At 39.5% G+C, this 5999-nt stretch overlaps 1 protein-coding gene across 1 annotated transcript in view; it reads right to left on the bottom strand.

Moving 5' to 3' along the window:
* Nucleotides 1-5999, bottom strand: part of ZNF770 (zinc finger protein 770) — a 19433-nt gene that overhangs the window by 998 nt on the left and 12436 nt on the right. The gene's annotated exons all lie outside the window — the stretch shown is intronic.

The following is a 5999-nucleotide window of genomic DNA, read 5'->3' on the forward strand; positions in this document are numbered from 1 at the left end:
GGAGCCGCTGCCAAGGCCCGTCCCGGGGCCCGTCGTCCGTCCCCAACAGCGCGAGGAACACCTCAGCGAGCTGTTCAGGAGCCTGGAAAAGCCGGAGGGCTGGGAGAAAAGACGAGGGGGGGCAGTTAACACCCTAGGTTGCTTCTGCTGTCACCCCTGGGATGCTCTGCAGACCCATTTAGGATGACACCTATTTCATTTCTCAGTTAGAGCAGAGGTGTCAGTTCACCTAGCGTGGGACAGACCCACTGTTATTAGCATCAACCCAACGCCACCGAGGTGTGAGCGCAGCTGTGTGCCTCGGGTGATGCACGCCCGGCCCCGGGACTCGGAGAGGAGAGGCAACGGTAGGGGGGAAAGCCCACATGCTCACAGAAGTCAGCGCTTTGGTAATGACTTGGAATGGTTTGCTGCTAACTTATTCTATTTGGTAAACAGATTAATTAAGGAGGAAATTAACAGACTCCCTAGAGAAGTTACATGCTTTGTGTCTGTGCTCATTATCCAGCACCTGCCACTTGAGTACTTTAAACTTCCAGGCAGATGCCATTGAAGTCTGTTTGAATATGACCTTCTTTGTTTTGATATCAAGGTGATCTCCATTTCATTTCTTCAAGAAGAGGTTAAACTAAATATTCTTTTTGAAGTTGAATTAGAATGTTCGATGGGAATGGAGAAAGTAATGACAGTACCTTCAATAGAATCAGACAATGGCTGCATTCAAATAAATATACCTACTGCATGCCTTTGCTTTAAAAGATCCAGTAAATTTAATTTTTCTGTATGAAAACTAGTAAAATCAAAAAGTTACAAAAGAACCAGTAACAAATTTTGTAAATAACATAGATTGAGCGTTGTCTTGCCTAATGACTGAAACCTTCAGAGAGATGTGTGATGAAAAATACACAAATGCAAAAAGCACTTAAAATACACCTAAACCAATGTACACTATCTGACACTTAAATTTTGATAAAAAACAGTGTGCTTAGATGCTTTGATTTAGATTAACCTAGAGGTTACAGATTTGTGATTGACTTAGGCTTATCAAAATCTATGGAAATATAACTACCTCTTTTGTCTGTCCTTTCTTCATCACTTGGCACAGTTGCTAGCACTTGTATCCATGGGCAGGTGTAGAAAATACAACTAAAATTTACCTAAGCTCTGAGCTGGCTGTCTGAGCCATATTAGCATGTTGTTGCATCTTAGCTGATAATACTGTCTACAGTGTCCTCTCCAACTTACCTTCCACAATTAGCTAGTTCTGTATTTGACTACCTCAGAAATCAACATACATAGCTTATGTTTGCATGTATCAGAATAAGTAGAAATGTAACAGCTTGTCAGTTTAGCAAACAAAAGAAGAGAGTACTTTAGCTATGCATGAGTAGACTAGGGGAGTAAATGGCAGGAAGGGAAGGAACTACTGAAGCTACAAATCAGCGATAAAAAAGGACAAAGGAAGGTAAGTTCATTGCCTATAAATAAAGGCTGAAAAAAGGAAAGCTTCTAAAATTGCTTTCAAGTGGGAGCCAAAAGTCTAACGTGTTTAAGATGGATCATGGGACAAGTAGGAGAGGCTATGATGATTTCTTGGCATCAGAGGTAACTATAATTGATGACCTTAGATTTCTAATCACATGCTCAAGTGTTACCCACAAGGTAACTTTTTTTTTTAATTATTACCATGCCAGAAGATATGCAGGCAAATACATTTTGGACTTCGCAAGTCTTCTAGAACAGCCTTGCAAGGCTAACTTAAACCTGACCTCTGCTTATGATAGATCATGAGGCATGTGTCAAAACCCACAAATTTCCATACAGTATCAAAGCTATGAAAGCTCAATGAGGAATCCATGTTTACCTAACTCGTGGCATTTGGGTGTCCCAGTGAGGAGGTTAATTGTCTTAAACCTCACTACAGTCAATGTGGCAAAGGAGGTTCTTCCAGAGGTCAAATCAGAACTAATCTAAGTGCTCTGACTCGTTTTCTGAAGAAGCTTCTGTTATCAGAAACTAATATTAGATGCCTAATGTTAGGCAATATGATTATATCTCTCAGTGGCAATGTCAAATAAAGAGATAAAAGATCTCCCTATAAACAATGCATTAAATAATTCTCTGTAAGGGGTATTGTTTAGTTACAGAGTGCTGAGACAGTAGGACTACAAATGAATAGCAAAAGTATAAATTAGTGTTTTGGCAAAATACCTTGCTCTCAATCCTCAAGAGCAGCTGTACCTTTAAAGAGGAATTGTGGTGAGACCAGGTATAATGACACCCATTGTTGTACTTATGTCCCCATCTGCGACTCTCACCCCAGCTCTCACCCCAGCTCGCAACTGCCTGTTAAGACTGGTCTCTCCAACACTATGCTCAGTTTCCCCCCGTGTGGAGGCACATCTGTCACTTTCCACCCCAAACTGCTTTGTAGTCAGGGGAAAAATAAAACCCCGCACCCTGCCGTCCCCACAGCCTTCTGTGAAGTTCTCCATCTTTCTGTACTCATTGACTTAACACGTCAAGAAAATCAAATATTCTTTCTCTTCAAAAATCTGTTAATTCATTCATGAAGACATGTATTATTTAAAGAGTCACACATTTGAGTAGATGCGGTTTTCAAGACTATTATTCATTTCTAGGCTGCATACAGTTCTGGTCAATTTATATTCAATGCTGCTTTCTTGCTTAATTAGCTCTTCTTGGTTTGGATGTTTGCCCTTCCATATTAGCCGGGAAAAATATGCTTTTCTCCTCTTTGCAGACTGTACAAGCTGAGGTCATCAAGAAGCTGGCCATTGTTTGTATCTCAGTGATAGTCTCCCAAATACAGTATCAGTGGGTCAGGAAGTACCTAGTGATAACCAGCAGGTAATGATTCTATGTTCTGTCCTGTCTACCTTTTAGCTTGTTTTAGGTTCTACCTAGAGTCACAGAAATTATTAATTTCTAGCAATGAAAACTCCTAACAGTTCATCTGTGAGGATTTCTAATATTAATTGATTTTAAGGTTTGTTATTGGTTTAGGGTCTTCAGTGAGACATGACCAGTGAAATGATTCAGCAGCTACATACTTCTAATATAAACATGGTTCATTTTTTACTGTTTCTCTTTCACACGGAGATTTATCACTTGAATCTTTTATCTTTCAGCTTCTTAGACATATATAAACCCTGCACTGAGAGATGCAGACTCAGTATGGATGCCATCTTGCACCTGTAAACTCTGGTGGGAAAGCTTTGTTCCAAAGCAGGTAACAAATACCAGCACTGCGCTCGGGGTGCAAAATGGCATTACCTTACCCATTCTAGTCATCAGGTTACTTCAAAATTATGAACAGGCATCAGCTGACCCCTCTTCCTCCAAGCAGGTATTGTGCTTGGCACAGACGATTCCCAGCATGCCTCAGCTTGGTCACTGCAATATGGCACCAGCAATTACTCCTGGCTCTTTGATCTATAATGATGAGGTGGCCTCTATCCCAACTCTGCTATCACATGAACTCCCAGTCACCAGGAGAGCAGAGGTGGCAGAGGTTCCCCCAGGGTAAGAGGAAGCTGAAGATACTGAAAGCTGCTTGCTGGGATAGGGGCTGAAACAGAAAAGCAGCTCACTGGCAGCATTGTTGTACTGTTCCACCACTCTCCCTCCCACCCAGTGTTGTTTTCCTGTTGGTCCACCAACAAAATTTTAAGCTAGGCCTAAAGCTCCAGTGCATGATCGAGGCTGTTGAGGCCTGCATTACTTCTTGACACAGATGTAGGAGCCTCTTCTCGCCAAAGTCATTGAATGTGGCTGTACTTCTTACGACAGTAGTTTTTACTCTTTTCTACGTGCATTTGTTGGACCTTGTGGTACATAACTCAGAGGCCAATGGAAGTCTATGTTACTTTTTTCAAAAGTGAGCTGTGATTAACAGCAATGTTCCTTATGCAGAAAGCCAAAACCACGTAAGTCCTAGGGGGAGATGGCTGAATTGTGCTATCCCTATGCACAACTTAAAAATATCAAGGTGGTCCGAGGTCTAGGTATCTGGGATGCAGCTCACTGCTGTATGGGAATTTGTTATCTGGCCTAATATAATTGCATTATACTAAATACATAAGCTTAGCTTTGGGGAAGGACCTAACAAATTTACACACACAGCTTTTTTTTTTTTTTTAACCAAAGAAGGGAAGTGACTATGAATATGCAGCATTTTGAAATACTACTTGCAAAGTTACATGAACTAAGTTTTTGAAAGGGATAGGGGGATGAATGGCATAGAAATGGAATAAAATGTACATTATTAAGACGACCAGAAACCTCCTGTGTGTCTTACCTGTTGAAATGATAGAAGAAACATATTGATTTAACCTGCTTTCAGGTAAATAAAATTTGGAAAAGCTTCTCAAAAAAGATCAGAGGAATCTTTCAATATGTAGAAAGCTTAAGCACAATGACAGGGGTTATTCCTTTGGTTATAGCTTATTCTTCATAGCACATAAACTAAATGTTCAGCCTGTTCATTATAGTTTTAATTCAATCGTCACATCGCTTTAACTATTTTATTTATGTGCATTCTTCTAGTCCAAGAGTTTGTCACTGTGTTCATCTCATTAAATATGGGTACTCACTCAGTAAATATGTGTACTTCCACTCAGTAAATATGGGTACTTTCAAAAATGATGCCTCGGTTTAGTAACAGATGCTTCTTAAAATATTTAGAATTTTAAAGTGTAAAGAAGCCGTCAGTAGCATTCTGATTTGTGTATAAATATTTATTTAGCACACGTTCTGGCCAATGTACTGCCCTTGATTTTTGTGCAAAACTTACAGTAACTTCCATGGAAATTCTGAGCTCATGACTAGAGAAAAAATATGGTTAATTCAGCAACCCAGCTGCTTTTATATCCCAGAATAGCAAGCAGTGCCTCTAGTGAAGGAGGTGGGGAAATACGAGAGTTTATGTCATTCTTAGCTTTTTGTTGCTGGGCACACATTTGAGTAACAGCTCAAGTTAGAGCAGACTCTGGACTATTTTGATTCTCTTCAGAGACTTTTAGCTAGGTTCCTACCAACTAGAGCAGAACATTAGTATGAAGGCAAGAAACCAATGGCCAGTAAAGCTCTAGAAATATTCGCTAGAAATCCTGTGAGAAGCTGTTATCTGATAAAATTTCTACGAGGAAAAAAAATTAATGTGAGATTAATCTATTTGACGGAAAAACATGAGGCCTTTGTCACTGAAATTAAATTCTAAGGCAAATAATTTCCTTTCTGCTAGTGCTAGTATGAGAAATGCTATAGAAAATTGAGTCTATTTGCAGCATCATTGTAAAAGTAGATTCTCGATCACATATCCCTTCTCACGATATAGAAAAAAAATACAGATTGCAGACAAAACTGAAGCATATCTAAAATGCATAAAACCTAATCAAGACCAAATAATTCTAAGATGCTGAGAGCTAGCTGCAGTCTCCTAAATCTTCCATCCTTGCCTTTCTGAATGTTTTCTAGGCTTTTGGTAGACACTTCCATTAGCATGCCAGGATTTTAAGAGAGGATAAAGTGATAATAAAACAGAATACCTACTGAAAACAGCAAAATTCACACAGGTGTAATACTGGAAAATAACTTATTCACTTTAATAATTTCTTTTACTGAAAAAAAAAGCTTCTACTTTGATAGAGATTAAAATATTACACAACAAATAATTTTAGCTTATTGGCAAATGGACATTTTTCCTCTGCTGATTCATCAGACACACTATTTGAAGCCTGAGGGAATTCTTAAGAAGCTATTCTCACTACCCAAGTACCTGCTATTATTAAGACCCAGAGTATAAAATACAAGATAAAGTGCACTATGGCAAACCAAATTGCCAAAATAATAATCCAAGGTTGCTCTCAATGTCTTGAAAGAATCTGTCCTGGGTTGCAGTGTATTCTATTACCATCCTCATGAGCTGTCGAAATCAGGTGGGGCAGCGTTTCCTTGCTTCCCCCCCCCGACCCCCC

The sequence above is a fragment of the Athene cunicularia genome (assembly GCF_003259725.1).
Source record: "Athene cunicularia isolate RWA chromosome 5 unlocalized genomic scaffold, athCun1 chr5_part1, whole genome shotgun sequence".
NCBI lineage: Eukaryota > Metazoa > Chordata > Aves > Strigiformes > Strigidae > Athene > Athene cunicularia.